Raw genomic sequence first — 26,485 nt, forward strand, 5'->3', positions numbered from 1 at the left:
TCTAACCTTTCCTTACAATTCTGCAAAAAAAATATTCCCAACTGGGGCACCAGCTGGTAAACAGCCCTTTTGTGATAATTAGAAAAAGACACAGCTCCACAAATTCAACCCCAGATTCAAGGTTGGCTTTATGTCAGTGGGAACTGAGTGCCTCTTCTCCATTGCATTCTTCTATCTAGTTTCTTTGTACTTTCCACAGATATTGCAGCAACCCTGGTCCCTCCCCATACAACCTGCTATAGGTGAAACTACAGCATCAGCAAAGTATGTTTGCAGTCATAAGATTGTAATAATGTCTGGCATGTGCAAGAATTCTTCAAAAAGTTCATCATTGATTTTAAACTTTGTAGCAAAGCCAACCCATCTTTGAGTTTATTTTTCTCTGAACTACTAAGATAACCTAATATTAAGCAATAACTTGAATTTGGAGGCTTACCTATCTCTGCTCTGTGCTTACACTAGTCCTTTAAGCTTTTCTGCAAAGAATTATCCAGAGGTTAAGAGAGATTATGAATCATGGTCAACGTTATACATTTAACAAGTAATATAATCTGGATTTAAATGCAAACACACTGACTTCAAGACTTTATCTCTTAGCATTAGTTCTAACACATAGTTTGATAAGCTATTGGAAAGAGCTCCATTGTAGGTTATTGGATCCTTACATCAATTTCTTATATTATAAGTAGGAGGAAGCAAAAGATTATCATACAATGGAAAAAACATCTGAGATTTTAGTATAGATTTTTAATAAGATTTTAATTTTGTTAGATTATTTATTACTTAATTCATTTTTACGGATATGAAGATATTGCCTTTCACTTAAATAATACTATTTGCCAATACGTTAAGACAACCAAACAAAAAAATCTGTTTAATTCAATGTAGATTTTAACAAAATCATTTATTTTCTACCTATAGAACCAAGTCAGGCTTAAACATTTTCACTGTACATGATTATATGATCAAAAGGAGGTGTTATTGCTACTAGTGCTTTTAATAAACTTTATAATTTGTGTGTCTACTATGAACAAGATATCTCATAGATATTTTCTCAAAACTTGGCAAGAGTTACATATGATAGGACTCGTTATACCTATATTTTAGACAAGGGAATTAAAACCTGATGGAATAAATGAATTTGTCAAGGGCAAGATTGCTAAACGCAAGCTTTTCTTTTAGAATGAAATATTGAATTGCCAGGAGTAAAGTGCTACAAAAAATTACTTTCCAACTCTTTTTGTATCTCCACTATTAATTCTATTCTTGCATATACTTATAAATTATATTTTAGTTATTAATGTAAAGATACATAAAATTGCCTAAGAAATATTATTTCCAGAAATGTTCAGCTTCAATCCAATTCAGTCTTTTGAACTAATACCCAGGTTCCAGAAAGTGCACATGATAAAGTACCAAAGTAAATGAAACAATGAGAAATTAAGACAATTTCAAGATATCAGACATTCTACAAGTAGCAGGGTCTTCTCGAAAGGTTACAGGAATATGAAAAATGTATGGAGGGGTTACTGACTAACACGAAAGCAGAAGAGCAAGTCATAACACTAAAAAAATACATAGTCCAAGACTGTCTGATAGTGAAGAAGGAAAAATGATTTACAAAGTTTAAGAGACATTGTGGAAATCTTAGGGAAAGTTAAATGAGCCATAAAGATGAAAACAAATAAAACAAATTAAAGAGAATCAATTTTGGGAAGGAATCATGGAACAACAGGCATTTTTGTTTTCAATCCTGTTTTGCCTTTCCTTCGATCTAAACTCAAACTTTCCCATGGCGTTTTGAATGAAAACAGTTTAATGTTCCTTAAACTTTTCTCATGTGTAAACCTCTTCCCTCAGGATTCCATCTTCTACTCTACTGGAGTTTGTTGGATTCAACATAAAGACTATATAGCTGGCACATGAGACTGAACAGCTAGTACTTTCTGCACATCAGGACTAAGTACCCCTCCCAGCCAATGGGTTTGTGAATATAAAGCAACATGAGTCAAAATAAAAATCCAGTGTAAATGAAAGGATTAAATTATTTTTGAAGTTAGAATTAATTCTTTACTCTTGTAAAAATTAACTCAGACATACTCGAATTTAAATGAGTTGTTCCAAAAATAATGGGACAAACAGTATCTTATCAGGGGTCACAAAACTAAGCTTCAGCACATCTTGGTAAGGTGGGAGTCTATTTGAATCTTCTCTTTTACCGGGCAGGAAGTAGACAACAGAGAGAGGGTGACTTATCCAAGGACAAAGAGTGAGTCAGATGAAGAACTGGGAAAGGAGCCCATTTCTCCGGGTTCCCAGGACACAGCTTTTCTTAGCAAGCCATACGGGCTTTCGGATGGATCATTTCCTAAAGTCTACTACGTTCTTAAAAATTCAGTATAGGTGTTGAATTGCTTTTCAACTAACTGTGTCTTCCTACTGTCATTTATATATTGTCAGAAGCCAACCTTTTCATACAGTACCTAAGCAAGATTCAATATATACAAACTATGAAAATGAATCAAACTTTTTTTTTAAAGACTAAGGTTGCAGTTGGCTTTTTAGAAGGTGGGGGAACAATTCACAGCAAACAAAACTTACAAGCAGCTGGAAGTGAGCAATCAAAAAAAAAAAAAAAGTAAGGCATGCAGAGGAAGATAACCAAAAAGGCAAACAAAAATAAATTTGTATATTGAAAAGTGGAGTTTCTATGCCTCTAAACATTTTTAGACACTTACTATGCTATGAAATTATGCTTACCTCATCAATGTGGGTTTTGAAAGTTCACTGAGAGTTCTGGACTACAGACAGTATAATCGTCACAACATTTACTAGATGTGTAAACATAAAGCCGAAAGGGTAAGCAGGTCAGATGCTATACCTTCTATATAACTTCTAGCTATGGTAATGGGAAACCTAAGCTGGTCGCAATGGAACTTCAACTCAGCTACAGAATCTTCTTTTCACATATAGCCATCCAGACTAGTATTAGCAGATAACCTAGATTATTCCAAAACAAGTTTACTTATGATTTTTCATAGATAATATTCAGCTTATTTCCAAATCACAAGACAATATACAGTCACCACAAGTTCACACATTTATCTACCAAGTCTGACCAAACCCTTTTCAAGTATCTCTCTTATCACTTGTTTTCAGTTCCATAATATTTCTTGTCTGAAGCACACCTGCACTCATCAAGGGCAAAGATGCCATTTTTGAAACAAAGCTCCCTAATGCAGGTTTCCTTGGGAAAAAAAAGTTCAGTAAATATAAATTTTATTAACTATTTCTATAATTTCCATAGGAAGTTGGAAAATAACATCCTTAAAAAATGTCATCTGTATGTATGCAAACTCAGACTTAGAGTCAGCAAATGATCAACCATCACAGCAAACAGGCTATTGAAATTAGAGTACTACCCAAGCAAAATTATTTTTGGAACAATAAAACTCATAAGTGAAGGAATTATTTTGAAATTGAATCATTCTCAAAACAATCTCATGATTTTTAGGAATACTGCACTCAACAAAAGTTTCTAAAGTTTAAGTATCCTGTGGAATTCTCTGTTGAAGCAGTTGATCTGTGTGTGCAGATGGGAAAATACAGCATGACTTTAGAGCATCTGTCAGTGTTAGAATTAAGAGTGCTCAAAAAATGGTAAGTCTATCTAAAGTGCAGAACAAAGTGACTGCCCAATAGCCAAAGACAAAACAATTTGACAAAGAAAATAAAGTCACGGTGCTGAATTATAAAACAATAATGAAACAAATATTAATGAGTCTATGCTTGTATAAGCAAATAAATAAGAAGAAATAAACATTTATTTAGATAACAATTCTAACCAGTAAATGTAGAAAAACGAGGAAGGTGTTATTTCACAAAAACAATGAAGACTAAAATCATCAATTAAAAGATACTTGGGCACACATTTCCTGGTATGTTAAACATACTACTATGGCCACATGAATCAAGATGTCATAATCTCTATACCAGGTAAATCCAACACATGGAACATCCTCCTTATACTCAATACTCACAGGAGAACAGTTTGTAGCTTGGTAGACTGTCACAAAATAAAGAAATATAAAGACATGTCAATCTAATGAAGCAAGAGAGTACACCTAATATTCTGAAATACAAGAATGTCATTAATAGACACATTGGTAAAATGAGAAAAAGAACTGTGATTCAAACAATAGTATTTACAATACTTGTGCTAAAATTTGCTAAATGCTATTGTTCCAGCAATAATATTTCTTGTACCAATGCTAAAAATTTGTTCTGCCATTGGATCATTGTTTCGTAATTTGTTAGGAGAATTGGGCAAAAGCATATGGGGACTTTTAGATTAGTTTCACACATTTCCTATAAGTCTAGAATGGTTTTTTTATACTTTAAAATGTTATGTTAAAACAATTATTTAAATGAGCTGAGAGGATATACTAATTCTTATTTGAAATATGAGGATGAAATCTGGAGAGAGTGTTTGGTAATAGCGCATGCAGTTGGCCTTTGTTAAGTCACAGCTTTTCCAAGGAAGAGGAATATGAAACGCAGACCTACATGTGATTCCATTTGTGTCTCAGTATGAGAATTTATTTAAAGATGTGTGTGTGTCATGGCAATGTTGTCCAAACATGCAGCTGCTACTTAGCACAAAGTGTTTTTCATAAGGCCCTTGGAGCTCGCAGTCTGACTGAAATCTCCACTTCATATTCCATAGCGTTATTCAGACAGTTGTTTCTTAGATGAGTTTCTGGGGATCCTCCTATGATAAGTCATAGCCTGTCCTAAGAACATGGACCTTTATGGCTTCATTAAGTTTTTTTTTTTTTCCCCTCTCTCCCATCTCTCATATGTATAGCAGGGGGAAGTCATGAAAGCTGAAAATGCAGGACCTTGCTGAAATTCATCTTTGGTACCTTCTTCCCCTCCCAAATCCTACAACAATAGTGTGCTTGAAACATGAAACTTTGCCGTGGTCTCTAGGGCCACCTTTTGTCTGCAATGCACCAAGTAAAACATGTTTGCTTTGTAATCTAGTCCAAACCTTTGTCCATGTCTGCAACTGAGGGCATCCACAGCTGTTCCAAGTTACCAATCTCCCTGATGTTAAATCCATCATTCACCTTCCTGCTGCTTCCAGTGTTATTTGTGTTTGCACATACATGCAAGATGTGTTTGTTGTGCTATATCCTTATAGAGGATAAATAAAGCAGGGACTTTTGCATAACAATCCAGATTCCCACCCTCAGGAATTTTCTAAACGCCGAGACACCACCATGGGCTGACATTCACAGGAATACATAGCTTTTCCAAAAGATTATGGGCTGCCCTTTTAGACAATGTGGGTGTCTCCAACACATGTTACCCAAAGCAGCTTCTGCCATTCTGGGTGCTTAAGGTACAATGTCTTAGAAACTAGCCCTGGATTTTGCCAGTTAATTCATAAAGTTCAGTCAAATCATCAGTAAGCCATTCTTTAATGTGATGAACAAAGAAATTTAAGTAGTATTTTTTTTTTTCCGCTGAAACTGAAGATCTCAGAAGCCCCAACAATGTTATTTCTCCCAGGAACATCAGAAAGAAGAAGAAAAAAGAATACAGAGAAAGCACTGCCAATCATTTGCCATTGCCTGCAGAAGGATAGGGAAAGGCAAGATCCTTAGGTAGGGTTCTTTTTATACTACTTGCTTTTTAAGGAAGAAGTATTATTATCCCAGATTACACTTAAATCACACTTTCATAGTGACTCTCAGGCTTGCGTTAGCAAAGTGGCAAGAGAAACGCTGCTGTTGTGTTTCACAGGAAAGGAAGTTTCACTAACATCTTTTGGCATTCACCTCTAAATCTTGGTGAACTCAAGTGGCTTCAGTCTCTGAAAGTTTATTTTTTTACTTAAGTGATTTTCTTGCTATTGCTGGTTTTTTTCTCCCAGGTGTCACATCAGTTTAACTATTTTCCAAATCAACATTCTTTATTTTCCTTGGCTCTTCATTTCGTTTATGTTCTGTTTCAAAGGGTAACAACATTTCCTGTTCCAATGCCTTTTCTTCTGAGCAGGTAGTCAGTAATAATAATAATAATAATAATAATGCACATTATTATTATTTGCTTTACTTAAAATATAAATACGCTCCTTATATCCCTTTTGAACTTTTTCCTACAGTTCTTTCCTCATGAAAAATCACACAAGACCTCTTTGTGATATCAGCCTACTTGCAGTTTGCAGCATAAATCATACCTCATACAAATATACATGTAACCCTTCCCCTTCCTGCTGTTTTCAATTACTCAGATTAATTTATTTCCAAACTTTTGGCAACCTTCCTCTAAAATACACAGCAAACAAATTTACAGTGAGTCCCAAATTAAATATTAATGGAAAATCTTGCAGCCTCAAATGTCATTTGGCTCAGTCACTCTACAATTGAATACAATTTTGGTGTATATTTCATATTTAACTTATTTCAAGGCATAATGCTCATTTTAGTACTGAAATTTTGGAACCAAGTTATCAAGGGGGTTTTTGACAAGATAAATGAAAAATGGACTGAACTTCAATTCACACACAAATTAGATACTATGGATGTCTCTAGCAAATGTCTAGTAAACCTGAATGTAAGCTATCTGCACTTTTGCAGAGCAAACAAATGGGTTAAGACCTTTAGTGTTAATATTTCACTTAGGCATTTGTAAAATTTTGAGGTCTCGGCCTGGTTGTCTTTTTATTTTAACTTAATATTCTTGTAGCATGTGCTTCTCTTTAAATATAAAGATACACTTTTGAAGTGTGAGAAAGTAGGTCATGTCTTTATATGTTACTTGTGACGATCATGTAGCATTTTTAAGGTAATTCCACTGGATGAACTAGAGTATTTCTTCTTTATAAGCTGAATTTACAGCAATATAAGTAGAGTTTAAGAAGGTTGATTACTTCAGGACACTTTGAATGGTACATATAATCTAGAAAGTAATTGAAATACTCTAGGACCTAAGTTGGTCATCTATTGGGCCTCAAATACAGAATTGGATATCAAGTTTTAACACAAACTTTTGACATTTTCTCATGAAAGAAAGAAATGTAGCAAGAACTGCAAGAGGAAAAAGATTAAAGAAATGAAAAAAAATAAGAATTAAATTCCAAAGCAATCCTCAAGTAATTTAGGACCTAGAATAACTTATTGTGCTTGATGATGAAAGCACATTTTTTAAACAATGCATTCCTTTCCTTGTTTTCCTGCACTGTTTTGGTAGTTACAGTTTGCACTTTCCATAACATTTTATAACATTATGTTTTTTCTTTCTCTTTTTCCTTTTCCTTTTAGCTCAAAAACACAAACTGACAAAAAGGAAAAAACAATTGAATAGAGTTAAACTGCTCTGTAGCAACAAGCATACTTAAAAAAACAAACAAAAAAAATCCAAAGTTGTACAATGGCTAATTAGTGTTTATTGCTCATCCTGGTTTTACTTATCCCATTGCTTCTGCCTCCAGTCTACAAACCACCCGGAAGCTGGTAAATATTAGGGATTAGAACATTTATTCAATGGATTGTAGTAAACAGAATTATCCAGGGACTCTGACAAGAAAAGAAACAATATTCATCAGCTCAAAAACCTGGTAGCCTCTCCTGATCTGGCAGCTTCCCCGGCCCTTGCTGTCACTCTCTTGCTTTCTGTAGCTTTCCTGGAATTTTCAGGGAGTGAGATGAGTATAGAGAATAGGAGCTCTTTTACTTTTTCTTTCTCTTTACCCTAATCAAATATTCATAAGCAGGAACTTGACTGTCAGTACAAATTCTTCTCAATCATGTCAAGGACTTGGGAATACCTGAAAAGAAACTTTTTCCAAAAACCTATGCGGCTTTACTTAAAATAAATAAAGAATTGAAACACAAATGAGTCCTCGTAGGCCATTGCTTGTTCTTCTTGCTGTTATGTTGGCTTATATAGGTACAAATACCATTAAGATAATTGCTGCCACACTTCCAAATGCTTAAATATTGTTAAGTGTATTATTCAACTAAACCACAAAGGAGCACTATGAGTCAGAATTTGTTAAATTCATTTTACAGGAGTGGTAGGATTAAAGTTGAGTCATTAGGGAATATGACATGACATTAGTGGTTCTAAGACATAAGGGAAAGGTAACAAGGAGGCAAATATTTATTACAGGGTGCACAGGTGTCCATTATATAGGAGCATTGCTTCATGTCACAAAACCTGTTTCTGTACAAGCCAGTGAGAGATGCTACAAAATAGAATGCATACATTTTAAAATAACATAATTAAATGATATATATATAATGTATAAACATAGATAATGTAATTGTGTCTGTTGATATATCAACTCTTCCCTGCAATAGTTACATGTGAGAAAATATCAAATATTATCATAATTACAATGAAATATAACTACTGTCATAATACAGTAAATATTTCTGCTTCTATTTTGAAAGTTTTTCTTTTTTGAAAATATGAAGCAAAGAGGCCAGCATGATAGTTCAGTAACTAAATCATTGCTTTGCAACTGCTGCAATCCAATGTGGGTACCAGTTCATGCCCCAGGCTGCTCCATTTCCCATCCATTTCTCTGCGTATGGACTCAGGAAGCAGTGAAGGATGGCCCAAAGTCTTAGGACCCTGTATTCACATGGGAGCCCTGGAAGAACCTCCTGGTTTCTGGCTTTGAGTCAGCGCAGCTCTTGCCCTTGTGTCCAAATGGACAGAATATCTTTGTCTCTCCTTCTCTCTGCAAATCTGACTTTCCAGTAAAAACTAAAGAAAAAAATGGGGAAAAAAAAAATGTTGCTGGGGCTGAGTCAGGCCAAAGCCAGGAATCAGGTGCTCCTTATTGGTAGCAGACTCGTAGTACTTTTGTCAACACTGCTGCCTTCCAAATCATCAACAGGAAGCTGGATAAGATGCAGATGTTGGATTTGATTCTAACCACACTGATATGAGATGCATGCATCTGAAGAGTCTGAAGTGTCATAATATCCACCCATTATATTCATTCTTAAAGGAAATCCACCTATGCTAAAGATGTTAATCTCTTCCATATCTTCATGCACGTTACTACCCTTTGTTGCAGCCGCCACCCTGTTTTCCCGACAATTACGATAATACTTTAGCCAGTCTAACCATGCCCATCTACTGTGTCTCTTCTGGTTCTCTTTAACATCAAGCATCATCTCTTTTAAAAAGCAAATTATGCAGTCAGAGTTGTGGTATAGCTGATATATGTCCCCACAGCGATGGGCATGGAGGATGTCTTAATTCTAAATCTTACCAATTTTTAAATGTTTGTCAATATGCAGTCATTATTTATTTCCCCAAAGAAGATGAGTATTCCTGTGTATTAGGAGTCATGAAAAAGGTGCTAGTGAACTTCTGGCCTTCATGTGTTACAGTATGACAATGGCTTGGATGTTGGTACAGTAAGAAAGCCTGTTGGAATGCTCACATATGATAAGAGAAGCCTTTGGTTGGAGACCTAGCTGTACTTCTGATGCCAGTCTCCGACTAATGTCTGTTTTGAGGAGCAGCAAACAAGGACTCCAATGACCAAGTCCCTGCTACTGATGTGGAAGAACTCAGAAGAGTTCTGTTCTAAGCTGTTAGCTTTGACCTGTCCCAGCGCCAGCTGGGACAGAAGACTTCTGACACATACACACACACACACACACACACACACACACACACACGCACGCACACACACACACACACACACTCTTGTTAAATGCTGATCACTCTCTCTACTTAAAAAATAATTTTAAAAATTAAAAAAAAAATAAAATGAACCAATACAAGGATTCAACAAATGAACCTGATTTTTAGGTTGTTATATTCAACTGTGAATTTGACTCAACCCTGTAAGGACTATTTCCAAAATGTGGTTGCCAGGGACAAGATCTGTTATGGTTTCACATGATGACATAAGAATTTTAGTAGCCGGGCCCTGAGCAGTAGCCTGATGGCCAAAGTCCTAGTCTTACATGCGCCAGGATACCATACGGGTGCTACTTAATAGCCTAGGTGCTCCACTTCTGATCCAGCTTCCCAGAGAGTAAACCAGCAGAGGAAAGACCTTCTCTCTATTTATCTCTCCTTCCCTCTTTGTAAAATTTGCATTTCAAATAGAAATAAATATTTTTTTTAAAAGTCAGCAAGAGCCAATCATGTGATTACTGAATGTTCAGAACTTAGTCATGAGGAAAAGTTCTATAATTTATGAGATGTATATAGAGACAGATTTTTATGAAGCATATTTTAAAATAAACATTTTGTACCAATACAAAGCTATGGATGTACTCAATGTCTTAAAAGGAAACAAATTTGTTTATAAATCTGTAGAATACACAGATTCAGTTTTGCAAAAATTTTGACAACCCTGTTTGTTTTATTTACTTGATTTGTGGGGGTATAAACTAATAAATCTAGTAAGCAGCCAAACTTCCCCTTCTTTGCCCTCTTCAGCCACCTTCTCATACATTCTAACTTTTAAGGAAACCACAATTCTAACCACAGTTTCATTATCAGTATTGTTCCTACATTTTATTTTTTGCAAACATCTTAAGATATCCTAGGGGCATTCAAAGCAACCACGATTAGATTTAATTTCTCTTCTGTGCTCCTCCACACTCATTTTTAGTTTCTTTTTCTCTTTTTGTGAAGAAAGACTTGAGATGACAAATTTTCATTAAAGAAAAGCTCAGTGGTAAGAAAAATTTCGAGTTTTATATGTGTACTTCTAAAGTTAGGCTGTTATGGAACTCAAGCAGGATGTTAAAGCAATATGGAAAAGTTAGGAAGGAATGTCCTATCGATTGCAAGAATAAAACAAGAGACGAATCGCGGTACCTTGATGTTGCCTAAAGAAGAAACATATTCTTTTGGCTACAATGAGGTCGTGTTTCAACAATACTTGTCTTTAGTCTGAAGGCAAAACCAGTCAGGACAATGAGGTGCATATAACTCAGGAAGAGATGTCTGACTGTTAATAAGAATGAGTTGCAGATACAATGTAACACAGGTGTCTTAGGGGGACAGTGTGCTCTTCTTCAAGAAGCTTTTTAGTCCTCCTTTTTTCTCATATTTAAAGTTAGAAAACATTGTTTAGGAAAAGGTCCTTTCTCAATGTGACTTCTACAAAAGGGCAAGACTTTAATATTGTTCATGACAAAACTTTATATAGCTATGATTATATTCAGTCTTACACATGATTAGAAACAAGGGCAAACAAATGATTTCCTGGTAAGAATAGACTGATTGAAATGTGTTTTCTTTTTTTCTGAAGTCAACAGCATCTTTGAAAATTGTTATATACTGGCAATCAAATTGGAATATTTGAAGAGAAATTCAAACTTTAACAATGTTAATCTTATTCAACAATTAGAAGGAGCAGAGTTAACGAACTATGTAAGTAACAAGATCATTACAAAACTGAACATTTATCTGTGCCCTGATAAGACTGATAAATCTGAATTAATTAGAAATCTAAGCAAGAAAAAGGTATACCTATTTATTTACTGATGCCGCGGTAAAATTTAAGCAACCTTTAGACATCAAATTTCATGCTAAAGATACATTAATCTGACTGCATGATAAAATTACTACTCATATTTAAAAGGACACTTAGTCTTGTTGTGTATTTTATCATTAAAATGATTTCCATTACATATCAGTTATTAAGAGGAAATCATTGTTTAAAATCCCATTTTGCAATGTCCTTTCATTTTTAAAATAGTTCACAGAATGGCAAAAGTTTCAGTTAAAAACTAGGCCTAATAAAATTAACAAATTTGCACTATTTTCAATAAGATGATCATTGTATAAGATTAACAAATTTAAAGTAAATATTCATGCATATTGTAAAAGTAGCCTAATGCAATTAAAACACTCCTGTATTATCCTATGATATTAATACATAATTACTACAAAATATATTTGGCTAATATAACATAGAATATGGAAAGACACATATGCTTTGTTTCACAGAATGTAGATTGTAACTACATAGCATAATTCTTGCAAGTATTTTATACTGTTGTAATTATTTGCCCATAAATTTCAACTTTATTCATTTACTTCAAGACCAGCCTCACTATTTTACTGGACTTAAAGCCACAACCTAAAAATTTTGATCCCCATGTAGTCACTAATTGGGTTCATTAATTAGTTAAGTCAAGAAGTTTAAAATAGGGGGCAGAGGTGCAATGATGCAGCACATTAATCCTGTACCTGTGGTTCTGGGATTACGTATGGGAGCCAGTTTGTTACCTAGCCGCTCTACTTTCAATCCACCTCCCTGCTTGGCCTGGAAAAACAGTGGAGGATTGCTTGAATCCTTGGGACCCTGCACCCATAAAAGGAGACACGGAAAAAGTTCCTGGCTCCCAGCTACAGCAAAACATCTCTGGCCTGTGTGACCATCTAAGGAGTGAACCAGCAGATGGAAGACTGTCTCCTCTTATCATGCTGAAAAATCTGCTTGTCAACAAAAAATAACTAAATCTTTTAATATGGAAGTTTAAAATAATCAAGCTTCTATAGAATGAGCCTCAATCAATACGGGGTGTGTGCATACGTGTGTGTTAGGAGAGCCTAAAGCAATATAGGGGGTGTGTGTGTGTATCAGGATGGGGGAGAGTGAAGAAGAGAGAGACGAAGAGAAAGAGAGAGAGAGAGAGAGATCTCATAAAATATGACAAAATTTATATCACAAAATTTAGAATGGAGCAATAAATAATGTATATTTTCTAACTTGGTCTTATCATCTTTGTGTGGGATGGGGTAAGGCCTCCAAATTATCCATGAAGATAAAATACAAATCTAAATTTTCAAAAGAAGCTTAAGAAAGAAAGGCATCTAATAGAAAATACACTTAGAAGATCCAAGCTTAGTTATTCTGTTCTTAGGCAGAATCTACTGCAGGCTTCACTCCTGTGGCGCCAGGACAGAGGTTTCAATGTACTTGTTGAGATGAACATGTTATTCAAACAGAACAAGGAGGCAGAACTGCATTCAACAATGCTGTGAGCACAGTACTTTCCAAAGAAAATGAGAAAAATTTGCTATTGGCACACATGAAAACCTAACGTTTAAAAACTCTAATAATTTTAGAGTCTTTTCAGTATTAACTATTCAAATCACAGATATTTAAAAAAATAAAGCATTAAGGTTTTTTAGTCTTTTTAAATTTATTTTTTACTTTTTTTATTTTTATTTTTAAAGATTTCTTTTATTTTTATTGGAAAGTCAGATATACAGAGAGGAAAAGAGACAGAGGAAGATCTTCTGTCCATTGATATACTCCCCAAGCGACCGCAAAGACCAGAGCTGAGCCAATCCGAAACCAGGAGCCAGGAGCTTCTTTAGGGTCTCCCAAGTGGGTGCAGGATCCCAAGGCTTTTGGCCATTCTTGACTGCTTTTCCAGGCCACAAGCAGGGAGATGGATGAGAAGAGGGGGCACTGGGATTAGAACCAGCTCCCATACAGGATCCTGGCACATGCAAGGCAAGGATTTTAGCCACTAAGCTACTGTTCTGTGCTCAAAAGAAAAAAAATTTAACTAATTTATCCCAAAATATCCCCTTCCAAGGCCTGTGGATTGCCAGAGTTCTAATTGCTATAGTAATTTTATGCATTCGTCTCTAGTCAGTCATTAGTTGCATACATTAAAGTTGAGACTAGCAAAGTATACACAGATACAGAGCAACTCCACAAAAGAGAATCAAATGTAGGATTTGACAGCTTTTTCTTTGGTTGGTTAGATTAATTTAGCCTTCCCATCACCCAAAAGCAAAACAATATGTTTTGCTATTTATTCTCTCAGTCCAGCAGGGTGCATACATTCTTTGCTATTATTCTTAAAACTGTCACTATTATTAAATACGAGGAACCAAATTTCTTTAGTAAATTTAAGATGCTTTTAAAGTACCTAGATTAAGCATGACTGTTTCCAACGAAATTTTAGCCAAGCACATATTATGGTTAATTTTCTATAAGGACACTTAATTTTTGATTATGTACTTATTTGTGGAACAAAGAGAAAGACAAATAAATGCAACACTTTCTCGCCAGATTGTTCACTCTATAAATGCCCACAGTGGCTAGGACTAGGCCACAGCTGAAACCAAGGCAGGAATCTCAATCCAGGTCTACAAAGGATGGAAATTACCAAATCACTTGAATCATTGCCACTGCCTCAAATTGTCCACACTCTCATACCGAGGCTCAGAAGCCACAGATATCAATGACTGATACTCCAATGCACCACATGATGTCATAATGTCCACGCCAAAGACCCTCCACCAAGGATGCAATCCAGCTACTGAAAGCACTGCTTACATATAAACATTGAGTCTACCATAATACCAGATATTTCACAAACAAATGCATGTTAATATGCATTTCATCCACTGTCAGATTCTGTTATAAGAAGACATTTGTTAAGTGGAATTTTTTGGTATTAATATGTAGAATTGTAGAGTAAACAATGACTCAGAAAATTTTTATGTGTTTTGCTTTGCTTTGCTTTTTGGTGAAGCAATAACAATAGAAAAAGACATATTTTACCTGAAAATTGGAAAATTAATGTTTCATTAATTAAGCCATCTCTGATTATCAACTGGGATCATATTTGTATAAGTTACTTCCTCCAATTCACTCATTAAAAATGTTTATATAAATATGGATGTAATTGTCAGGTGGGTTCCACTCTTAAATCAGCGGATTTGACTGATGACATCATGTTGGCACATGATGTTTAATTTCTACTACTAATTCTACTTTCTTCCAATGTGTCTATATAGAATGCAGACAAATATTTCCTTTGTACAACTGTTTTGACAGCTGTAAAAGACAGATAAATCTGTCACTGGTCAATGGGTGCCTTTACTACAGAGAATTTTGGCAGGCGTATATGATTCATATAATTTCTAAAAATTAAGAGCAAAAGCATTGCAACAGTGAATCATTTTAGTGAATATCATGCAGGCATATACAGAGATCCCTCTACACAGCAATCCTTGTAAAGGACCAAGTCATCATGAGTTCAGGTGAATTTAAACCGAGCTGATCTTCACGGCAAGCCAAAGGCTTTGAAAGAAATTGAGAAGGTAACTAGCAAGAAATTAATGTCCTGGATCCAACACACTCACTAACTGAAAACCTCTGCGATTCTCCATGCTGAATGGCAAGTAGTGCATTCTAAGAGCACACGAACATCCTTAGTCATCCACCACTCTTTCTGTGAAGACTTCTTTCACATCCACTTAATTAAAACACAAACAAACAAAAAACACCTCACTGGTGTCTTCATAAATCTAGTATCATCAGCCACACCTTTTCTACAACACCTTCATGTTTCTACAACACTCTCATGTTTCAATTCTTAAGAGCTTAATGATATTTCGAGTCACAATGATGGAAATTAAAGCATTTTTATCCTTCAAATAGTTTCTCATGATACTCATTACCAAGTGAGAGGAGACACTTATTTTAATGAACTATTCTCTTGTTTGAAAATAGTTAAACTTCTTTTTAAGAATTGTGCCTGGGGTCCAACCTTTCCCTGAATTTATCTTTCTGCATTCTCTCCATACCTTGTTCTTTTCTATAGTAGTATGCAGTTTATGGCCTTTCTTATTGTCTTGACACAACCTATTCTGTATTTTTCCAATGTCTCCTTTTCTCTGTACCCATTTTTAGCTGGGATTTGAAAGATAGATAGAGAGAGACACAGGGAAAGAGAGAGAATTCAAGATTATACATCTCTCGAAAACAAAACTTTGGTATCTGTTATTTCTTACATAAAAAAAAAAGATAGAGATTACAGCTCAGCCTTCATTGAAAGGAGATAAAGTTCTGTCATACACATGAAGGCCATTTTAAAATGGGTTTTACACATGCACATTAATAGCAGGAACTTAATACTTTGGAAATACATCTCCACATTTTAGCTGACTCAAGAATTTAAAGAGATTTCCTCTAGGTCTCTCATCCCTCTGGTTTTAGAAAAATTGACAACTGAAAATGTATTTCCTTTTAGGTCTCAATCCTTTTCAAAGGAACACTTTGATATGATATGACATGTTATACGACAAACTGGTTGGTTCTGAATGAATCTGAGAAATCTACTTTAACTCTTAAGAATCATGATGAAATCTCCTTTTTACATGACAGGATCTAAAAAACAATAATAGGAACATTAACTATAATAAACTATGTGAATTAAGAAGTAATATGGAATAACAGGACATGTGGATAGATATGGATGCAATACACAAGTTAGTTTCCAAGTATTTTTCTGCCTCATTACTTGTTTGAACTTGCACCCAAACTTGCAAAGTAAAGAACACAGAACTACTGGGTAATACAAACATTTTTTATGTAGTCTACATAGTTTGGGAAGCTATTCAGTAACCAGCAAGCATTTGGAAATCATAAAAATGATTTCACTAATATATTTATTTATTTAGGCACAGAATTTGTCTAGCTCTTGCTCTAAAAAACACACCTGTGTAATTCATCTATCCACTCTACAAAGACAACTGAAGCCTAAAGCCTCACACCTTGTTGACCTCTTTGAGTTTGTATTCCTGAATCTTCTGTTTCTCATTTTACTGAGGACATTTGTAACAATGCAGCAGCACCTTTTTAAACTTTCAGTAGATTTGTTGGCCGTTTTGTGTGTGTGTGTTTTTCTTTCTCCAAATGAAGCCTTTTCACTTTTGAGAACTAGATGTATCAAGTTTAGCTCTTTTATAGCAGTTTAAAAACTTATTTTAAATAAATATAGCAGTGCTAAAGTGTGGCCTACAACTATTTTTACATAAGCTATGTGAAATAATACTTTTTCTGTTGATATGGTGATACAATATGACACTATTTCAATTTTAGGAAAAACTAACAATCATGCCCCATGTGCTTAGCTTATATCTCACATGCCACTCTCCCTCCTGGAACTGAATTGGCACCAAATATAATCCCCTTAGTTATTTAATTTTCTATCTCAGAGGAAAATTGAGAATCTACAGGCTTAACTTTTTATTATATATAAAACTCTCTTCCAGTATTCATTCTTGAAATGGCAGCAACAGCCCAATCCTCCATAAATACATACAAAAGCACTGAAGACATAGCTCTAGACGAGGTCAAATTTCTGGAGATAGAGGACTCGATCTGAAAAAGCCCAATAGCAGTGTTCTGTCACTGACATTAAATTTTGCTGCCACACTGGGCTGAAAAGCCTGATCCTGTTCATCTGCTCTGCTTCAACTTCAAACATCCTTCCTAAGAAAGGTTGAAAACTGATTGTTCAAGATCAAAGACATCAACATTTCAACTTAGGGCTTACGTGCTCCTATCTTATCCATACAGATATCAACTATTCCATACCAACTTCAAGACAAGTTAAACAAGTCCAGAAGCTATCTGGCTAGGTGGCAACCAGGAACCAATGCCAGCTTTCATAAAAGAACTCTCGTTAGTGTCCTGTTAAAGGAGATGTTATGTATGCCATGCCGACTATAATGTGGCTGTCCGCAGCACGTTGAATAGAATCAGTATAGTTGACCCCTCCACCCTTAGTTTCCTTCCTATTATGAAGCAAGGATTTTACACAATTCATAATTTGCTCCTTGGAAAGTCACGAAATCTCCCAGTACAACACTGTGCTTATCTGCTAGGTATTTGTATATATATTTGTGTATATATATATATACAAATTCATTCTTTTCCTTTCTCCTTTAGATTCCCCACCCCATCACCCAATTATACAAAAAGGCTGAAGTATATCAGTCCCTTTGAGCTCATTTTACCATTTAAAATTGAGATACATGGCGCTTCTAGTTTTGCTTGAAACAGTTAACCACTGAAAGTCCAGTCCCTGTGCCCCAAATATTCGTATAGTACTTTTTTTTCTGTATGCAGGCATCTGATGTCATATTGTCTCACATACACATGGATTCCAGGTTTTTCAGATCAAAAGTTTACGGAATCCTGGCTTAATTAAATTCCTATTTCAACCTTTCTTCACTTTGCACACGGATTGCCCTCTAAACTTCTACAATTCATCAGCCACTTGGAGAAACAGCAAGAGCAAAGCGACAGGCTTGAGGGGGGGAACTTTAGTAGTGGGTTAGTCCCTCAAGGTGCCACGGAGTTGTGTCACAGATCTTCATAATTAAGAAATTTAAAAAAAGTCAAATCCAAACGGGTAAAGTTCCCAGGACTGCCCCCAAAACCTGTCCTCTAAGGCACGGAATTTGTCCCAAGTATTCCCTGGGAAGGAGGTACAGAGTTACTGGGCTGGAGTCCGCGCTGTAGCCTCTCCAAAGACCCTGGGTGCAGCAGGTAAGGAAGTTAATCCGCGAGCTAAGTCGAAGGCGGACCCTCTTATTAATGTTGAGAGCCCTTAGCTTGGAAAACCCAAGCCAGAGGCAAGTCTCTTGGAAAAGCAAATGACGATTCCAACATCTGCAGCGCTTGGCGTGCGCGGGCAGAAGCGCACACAGTAGAGCCTAAACGCTCCCGGAGGGGGCAAAACACGGACTGGGAAGCAGCCAAAGGAAAAACTGTAGGGCTTGCTAAAGACCCAGGGGCCCGATTCAGAAATCCGCACAGGTACCTTGAACTGCCTTCCCACAATGGGTGCACAGTGGCCCACCGGTCCCGGGCAGCAGTACTGCTAGGACATAAGTTTCACACTCACTTATCTGCAAGCATCCCTTAGCTGGAAAGCCGCGGGAGACAGGGGAGGAAACGATAGGGGGAGGCGTTCACCTTACCTCGCTGGGCTCCCATGGTCAGCACCCTGGCGATAGGCAGTAATCCCGAGAGAGTGAGGAAGGCGAGGAGAAGCTCGGACATTGTGGGCGCCCGGGAAGTAAGCCTGCGCTGGAGACTGCTCGCAGGCACCCTCGGCCCGGCGGCGCCGGTGGCGGTGGCGGCAGTGGTGGTGGTAGTGGTGGTGGTGGCGACAGCTCGGAGACCTGAATCAAGCAGCGTCATTTACAAATGTCACTGAAAATTCTTCCGCTCAATGAGTCCAGCCAGTCTGCCTTCTCCAGCCCGGCGCAGGATGAGGAAGGTGCACGGATGCGCGCGTGCGGGAGGGAGACGGAGAGAGTGTGAACGCGAGCGAGGCGCTCGTGTGTCTTGACTTTTCAATGTAGGGTACGTCTGATCTTACATCACACAAGAGGGGCTGCGAGAGATGCCAGCGGACGGGAATTCACTGATTAATCACCAAATCCGCCACACACCCCTTCACCGTCCACATAAATCACATCTATTACTTAGTGACAGGCATCTCACACAACATGAAAATCCACCGCCAATGTAGAACGCCACACATCACAATTTTTTTCGGTCTCCTTGAAGGGAAAGTAACTCCAAGCAGGTTCTGTAGCGATTTGGGTCTTTGCAGACGGGGGCACGTTTGCCTTAGGCTGAGGTGGCCAGACGCCTGGAATGCTCTGTGCAGAACCGCCAGCTCGGAACCATCAGCAGGAGCACCGGGCGGCTTCCCTGGGCAAAAGAGAGCCCGTTAGATCCCTTTGCTCTTTGGTTGGCAGCTTCCTTCCCAGGAAAGCGAGGACAAGCGAAGTCACTAAGCTTCTGCCAGGCAAATGGTCTCCAACAGCTGGACAAATAATCCCAATGTTTTCTCAATGCAGTTTTAACTTTTATGCTGAGTAGCACCTGGGGATAGAAGAGCAAAATTCAGTGACTCAGCAGAAACAAAAGCAAAACAGCCGCCCCAAGTCCTTACCCATTGTGTAAGAGGAGAAGGTGAACGGAAAGGGAAAGGAGGTCTCCAGGCGGGGAGCAGAGAAGTGAGGACTTCGTCCTGTATTTTACAGTTGATTTCATTCTTTACAGGGTAGCTTGGGCCATTTTTACAAGATGTTGAGATGTGCGGTGTATCTCTGTGTATCTTGCTCTTGGTTTTCCTTTTTTACACATCACGGTGGTGCTTTGAGTTTCATAACTTTTTCTGAATTATCAGCAGCATGCAAATGAATCAGTGAATTAAAGGAAAAGTTGGGTAATCACCTAAGTTTTCAACATGATCACCCAAGTTCCTAAAATGAGTAACCATGATAAAAAGGCTACAGTTAGAACCCACAGGAGTTGAGGGCCAAATTCATCACTAATTGTAAAAGGTCTTGCATCAAGTATTTTAAAACATGAGGTGAATGAAACGAGAAAGAAAAAAAAAAAAACAAAAAACTTCAAGAAAGGAACAGGAAGATTTGAGAACCAAAGAAAGACATTTTAAACTCGTTATTCTGTTGGCTGGCTGTGATTTAGAAATGAGTGCCAGCATATGGGCTCTGTATTTATGAGGGCAAAATATCCAGAAACATTGCTGAATGCACCTTAGAATCCATTAAAATTATACTGGCTCAAGGAACACAGACACAGTTCTGAGTAATACTGCCAAGAATCTGTGTAACTCATCTTTTCATACTTATTCTGTGCTTATAAATGTGACTTTAAGGTCAATTTTCCATGCTTTCTATTTAAAAGTTTGCTTCCTCTTAAAAATCATGCTATTTAATGAAGAAAATATGGTTCCAGTACATAAATGTTTACACTCTTGTTTTTTTAAAGTTGCTATATGTAATTTCTCCTAGATATATATTTTGTTGTATAATATAATGTACTACATAGGAAGACAGAATTTCCATATTTTACTTGATACAAATTTGAGTTGAGTGGCATAGTACAACGAATATGTAAGGGAAGTTTTTGAAATTAAGAAATGTTTCCTTCTTAAAGGTCCACAGACCTCTACATTCACTGAAATGCTTGCTTACTGGGACAAAATAAGTAGGTGTCTTTCCTACATTATCCGGCAGGCAGATAGGAGGTTTGCTATTGGGAAATTTGTATGCACTTAAGTCATGGCAATAAAGGGAGGCATACACAAAACCATAGTAAGAATATCTGTATCCTTCCTTCTTATCATCAATGGACTCAAGTCACAACAGCCAGACTGAAGAAATGTGACCCACCAAAAATCCCTGCTGTGTGTCTCAGTGCTATTGCTGTAAAGTCAGTGACTCATCTGTGGCAGTATGTAGGGCAGCCCTAGGTTCCACAGCCATTTTGGAAAAGGAAGAAAGTAAGAAACATTGTCAGTTGAGTCAGTTTTCAAGAAATTATGTCTTCTAAATATACAGCGGTCTAAACATGCAATGTCTTCTAGTATTGAGCCCATTCAGTGACTGATGGTGACAATCATATGATCCCTACTAGATCACCCAGTGAACTTTCTTCTTTGAATAAAAGACTGTCTAGACTCTGTACCAGAGTAACTGAAAACAGAATTCATCTTAATCACTTTCCAGTGAAAATACCAATCAAAGTATTGATAAATGACTTAAAAATTGTGCTATGAGATAATGGTAGTCAATGTGGAAACTTGATTAGTACAGGCTAGAGTACTACTGAAAGGGACTTCTTATATGTACTTTCAGCTGTCAATGATTTGCAATAAAGTATAACTACAAGTGAAAACTTGAAGCTTTATTTTCAATAATTATTATCTTATTAATTAAGTCCTAGATAGTATGTAAACTCAACAGCAGTTTTGTACAATTGTGCTTATGTTTTTAGCAGTACTCAAGTGAACACACATGTACATAGTAAATGCTTCAAAAAAATCTGTAAGACAAAATATTACAGGAAGGGCATTGATAGGCACCACAAAGTCATACTATATCACAAACAGATTAAATGTTTGATAATATGCATTCATTATGAAGAGAAAATAAAGCCAATATCCTAATTTTATATGATAATCTTTAATCTCACAACAATTGTAAAAGATGGCTCATCAGCCAACTCTCTATTGCAAATGATTAGTTCATTAAAGGAGTCATTTTTATGAGCATCAATAAGGCTGATAAATTTATACCTCAAATTTGAAATAAAAATTGAATAATCTCTTTCTAGATTTGGGATGGTCATCTATTTGAAATGGACTGTAGATAAAAGCAAAAACATAAGGAATTATAATTTCCTATGAAATAATTTACTCCAATATGTGCTTTTATTCAAGAGAAAACTAATAAAATTTGTTATTAATGAAGAGAGAACAGCTACAGTTACTGTTGAAGTTGTGTTGCTCCTTTGGCCCACTGTAATCTTTTATTACTAATCAGAGTTATTAACACTGACAAGTTAAATAAATTAATTCATCAAACTTTAGGAAATTATGAAATCTCTCAGTGAAGTAAATGAAACAAAGTAAACTAATTATCCTTCCTTTCTGCTCTTAAACAATACGTGAATATTAACAACCCAATAAAGGTAAGCTTTTCAGTTAGTCATACATTGCATGAATGTGATCAAACATCAGATTCCACTTCTGGTAATGTAATTATTTTGGCACCATTGGACTAACCGTTGATCACAGCTGTTCACGTGCTACACACCTGAAAATGTGAAGTTAGCAAGAGGAGTTTGTACAAGCAAACTGGGGCTGCTGGTCTGTCTCATGTAAGAAGTATGTGAAGTAGTTTTGGCCCAGCTTTAGGTTGCTAGGGATTTCTGCAGCTATCCTTCAAAGGCTGCAGGGATCTCACCCTGCTTTCCCCACAGAAAAGTTGCCAAGCAGCAGCACACACAAGATGAGAAGGGAAAGGAGGTGCGGTGGGGGATGGAGGAGGGAAAATGAAAGGAGGAATGTTAAAGAAACATTATCAATTCTTTAAAATTAAAACGTTTTTTTCTTCCTTTGATAGGGGCTACCAATTTTTTCAAAAATAACTATGCTTTATTTTACTAGTTATTTTATAGTCATTCTGCAAAAAGCTTTTAAAGATTCTTTTGACTCATCATTTCTCAGATAACTATATTTAAATATTTTTCACATTTTTAATTGCTTTCCTTCAAAGTTGTATTCTGCCTGATGGTATGTTACTTCAACTGGAACATGAGAATTTGGTTGGAATCAATAAGATTTTGGTGCTACATTAATCCTCCCATTAAAATATTTTCAATCAATATAAGTTTGCTTTTATTTCATATCATTTCAACTTCATTTTCATGATCTATAAATGTCTTAAAATATACTTTTCATGATGATATATACATTGGATAAGTAATTATAACTTGTGGAAAATGCATATGTTTTTAATATTGATTTAGTTGTTTTAGGTTTTCTCTCATTCCTGTTGATAAACTTCTGACACTAAGAATGAAAAGTCTTTGTGAATGTAGGTAAGGCAACTTTTTAATGGATTAACTTCCATAGTAATTAGCCTCAAGATACCCGTCCTATTTTGTTTTTGTGTGTTACCAGATGATATAATCGGTGCTATTGCAGTCCATATGTGCATAACACAAAAATGTCAAAACCTCAACAAATCCTTGTTATCCTGCTCATGAGGTAATGGTCCATGGGTTTCAATTAATTAATAAATGTAAGCCTTGCCATTGTTGGTGCTTGTAGACCTTGATATATGTTATCCAGTTAAACTCTAGGTTACCAATTCTAACTGCATAGACACAACGAACGGTTCCTGTCAGACCTGTGGTCACAATTTTGCAGTCTGAATATGCACTTGTGATTTATTAAAAAACTTGCTTACTTTTTCATTACCTTTGAATGTCCTTTTTGGCCATCATGTTGCTGTTTGTTAATTGTAATTAGAAAGTTTTACATAGTTAGATATGAAAGGAACATTCAAAGCACATTCAAGGAACATTTCAAGTACTTATTCTAACTTACCATGTGTTAAACTGAGCCAAATTTAAGGACTGGGAAATGGCTAATTTGAGATTTTACATTGTATGAATGTCAAAATGCCTTTGAATAAAATTGCCTGACTCCTACATTATGTAATCAGATTTATTGTTAGTTTTTTCTATTTTTTACTATCCTAGAAAAATGTTGGCTCACAGCATAAAACATTATTAATTTACTAAGCATCTACATATTATGTTTCAAGAAGTGCATTCAGAACTGACATGTAGTTATGAGGATTAATATGAGTCCTACAAGAACAGAAGGCAAAAATCTAAACCAAATGTTATTTCACTGCTAATGAATTTACTTTTCAGATCCTGAATGAGTCATGTTTTCCAAAACGTTAGTTGGACACATAAAGACCATTATTGGAATCCCCAAGAAAAATGTGATGCACCTGGCTTGGAGAATACCTTTCCACAAAAAGAAAGCACCTTGACCTGTATCACAGTTAGAATCTGGATAAGAAATGACAGAGTACATTTAAATGTCTTGAGTATTGGAGCAAGCATTTAGTAGCCATATCATATCTAGTTTGATCTAGAACTTGGTAAAAATTTGAAAATGAAAAGCATCTTAGAACATTCATAAATGTTGCCAATGGTAATATGACAGATTTATCAGACTATGAAGGATCTTTAACATTATGAATTCACACTGAATCAGAGCCATAAAACGCACACACACACACACACACACACACACACACACACACACACAACTTTAGAAGGTCTTTTCCACTTTTGATTATTGTTTTATTGAACAAGAACTATTGTTATCCCTTTTGTGCATTTGATGTTTTATATTTAATGATTTAATACTTTAAATCCAAACCATAATTTGTTGAAACTTAATCTTATAAATAGTTTATAAGAGTTCAGAATTTCCAACCAAAATGGGCTTGGCTTTATCCCATCTTTTGTGTGTGGGGGGAATTTTTCCTTTAACAGGTATCCTGAGACACTTTGCCCTACAGTTGATTAATGACTTTTCACTTTTCCACTTGAACTTGTTCATCTTTCCTATATCTGCCGTTCCCTTGTCCTCTGTCATGGAACATGTCCTTATATCTGAGGTAAACAGTAAAACATAATGACAAAGATAAGTTTAGCCATAGGCAATTGGCAGAGAACTGAGAAGATGCCAGAATTATATTAATCAGGTCCTATACACACTTATATAAAGATTGCTTGCTGATAAAATGTAGAATGTTTGGAATTATAGCATCTAATGTCAAATAAATTAATTTTTTTCTCTTTACATGGTTAAGTTGTTGTAGTTTGTTATATTTGTTTTTATGGGAAAATATTTATTTGTTTTGTTTTCTTTTAACATCAATGACCTCTATAGAGTAGCTTAAAAAATACTAAAGAAAGTCAGTCATCAAGAAAGGAAAAGGGAGAGAAGGGTAATGAAAATTTAGTGTTTCTTCAAAATATGCCTTAGGAATGGCCTTGGGAAATGGTCGGAAGCTCCATTTATGCACTGTGCCTATCTCAGAGCAAATACTGTTAGTTTAAGTGGCATGCACTGACAGTCAACATTTTTATGTTTTAAAAGTTTCTTTAAAAGAAAAAAACTAGAAAACTAACTTTTTCAAAATGTTATTTTTAAAAGTAAAAAATAAAAATCACTTCTCTCCGACAGGAAGTATCTCTTGACCTCTAAAAGTGTTTTTCTAGTATGAAAATAATACTTTTAATCACCATAAAAACTTAAATGTAAAAGAGAGCTTTTTAGCCCAGAACAGAGTGCCCTAATTTTATGTCAAGTCTCTCTTTGTGAGAAGAAAAACAGTGACATTTGGACCTAGATTTATTTATCAAGATTTGCGAAAATCTGTGATTTTATGCATGAATCCTGTAAAAGTTAAATTGCAGTTGAAAGACCATTACATGCTTTTATGACTTCCCATTTTTACATTTTGCACTGTAAGTAGACTTTCCCAAGAGTTACATTCATATTAGCCTGTAAACCTCATCATGCAACCAAAACAACAACAAAAAAATGAAGGCTAAGATACAGAAATCTGTAATTAGGAAAGATATGAGGATGCACCACAGTGTTTGTAAACTGGATGAACAAGGATATATTTGATTATTCAGTTTGTAGTTTTCACAATAGACATATTTCCTTTCAAAAGGAGCATGACTTTTAAAGATAAATAGCAAGTATAATTTGTTCTAATAGAATTTCCTTTTTTAAAAACTAAAGAAAGTGAATGAAAATGATAAGAAATAGTCTCAGTGCTCTTTGCTGAGCTTCACTTGAAAGCAATATTGTAATTCACTTAAAAGGAAAAAAAAAAGTAGCTATACATAACCGCAAACTGACCCACATTCAGGTAATGGGCATATATATTATCAGTAAAAGAATAGTTGATGCTAGGGTCTGCATATTAGCTAAAAAGAAAGATTAATTTATTTTGGCATCTTCACAAAGATGCATCAAATAACTAGAGAGATCATGAGAAGTAACAAACTTGATTGCTTGCATTAAAAAACAGTGCATTTCAGGACTGGAGTGGCCCGAGTTTCTAGAACTGTTTATTCTTTTGGGTGTAGGTGGCAAGTGAAAGAAAATTCAAGCCTCAGAGAGGTTACCAGTGCTGACTACCTGCCCAATTCTCACCTCTGAAGCAGCTGTTTTGTTTCATTTTCCTCCTCCACTACTCACTTTATATTTGCAGTTTCCAAACTAATGGTAGA

The sequence above is a fragment of the Ochotona curzoniae genome, unplaced genomic scaffold, assembly GCF_017591425.1.
Source record: "Ochotona curzoniae isolate NIBS_2020 unplaced genomic scaffold, NIBS_Ocur_1.0 contig_2210, whole genome shotgun sequence".
NCBI lineage: Eukaryota > Metazoa > Chordata > Mammalia > Lagomorpha > Ochotonidae > Ochotona > Ochotona curzoniae.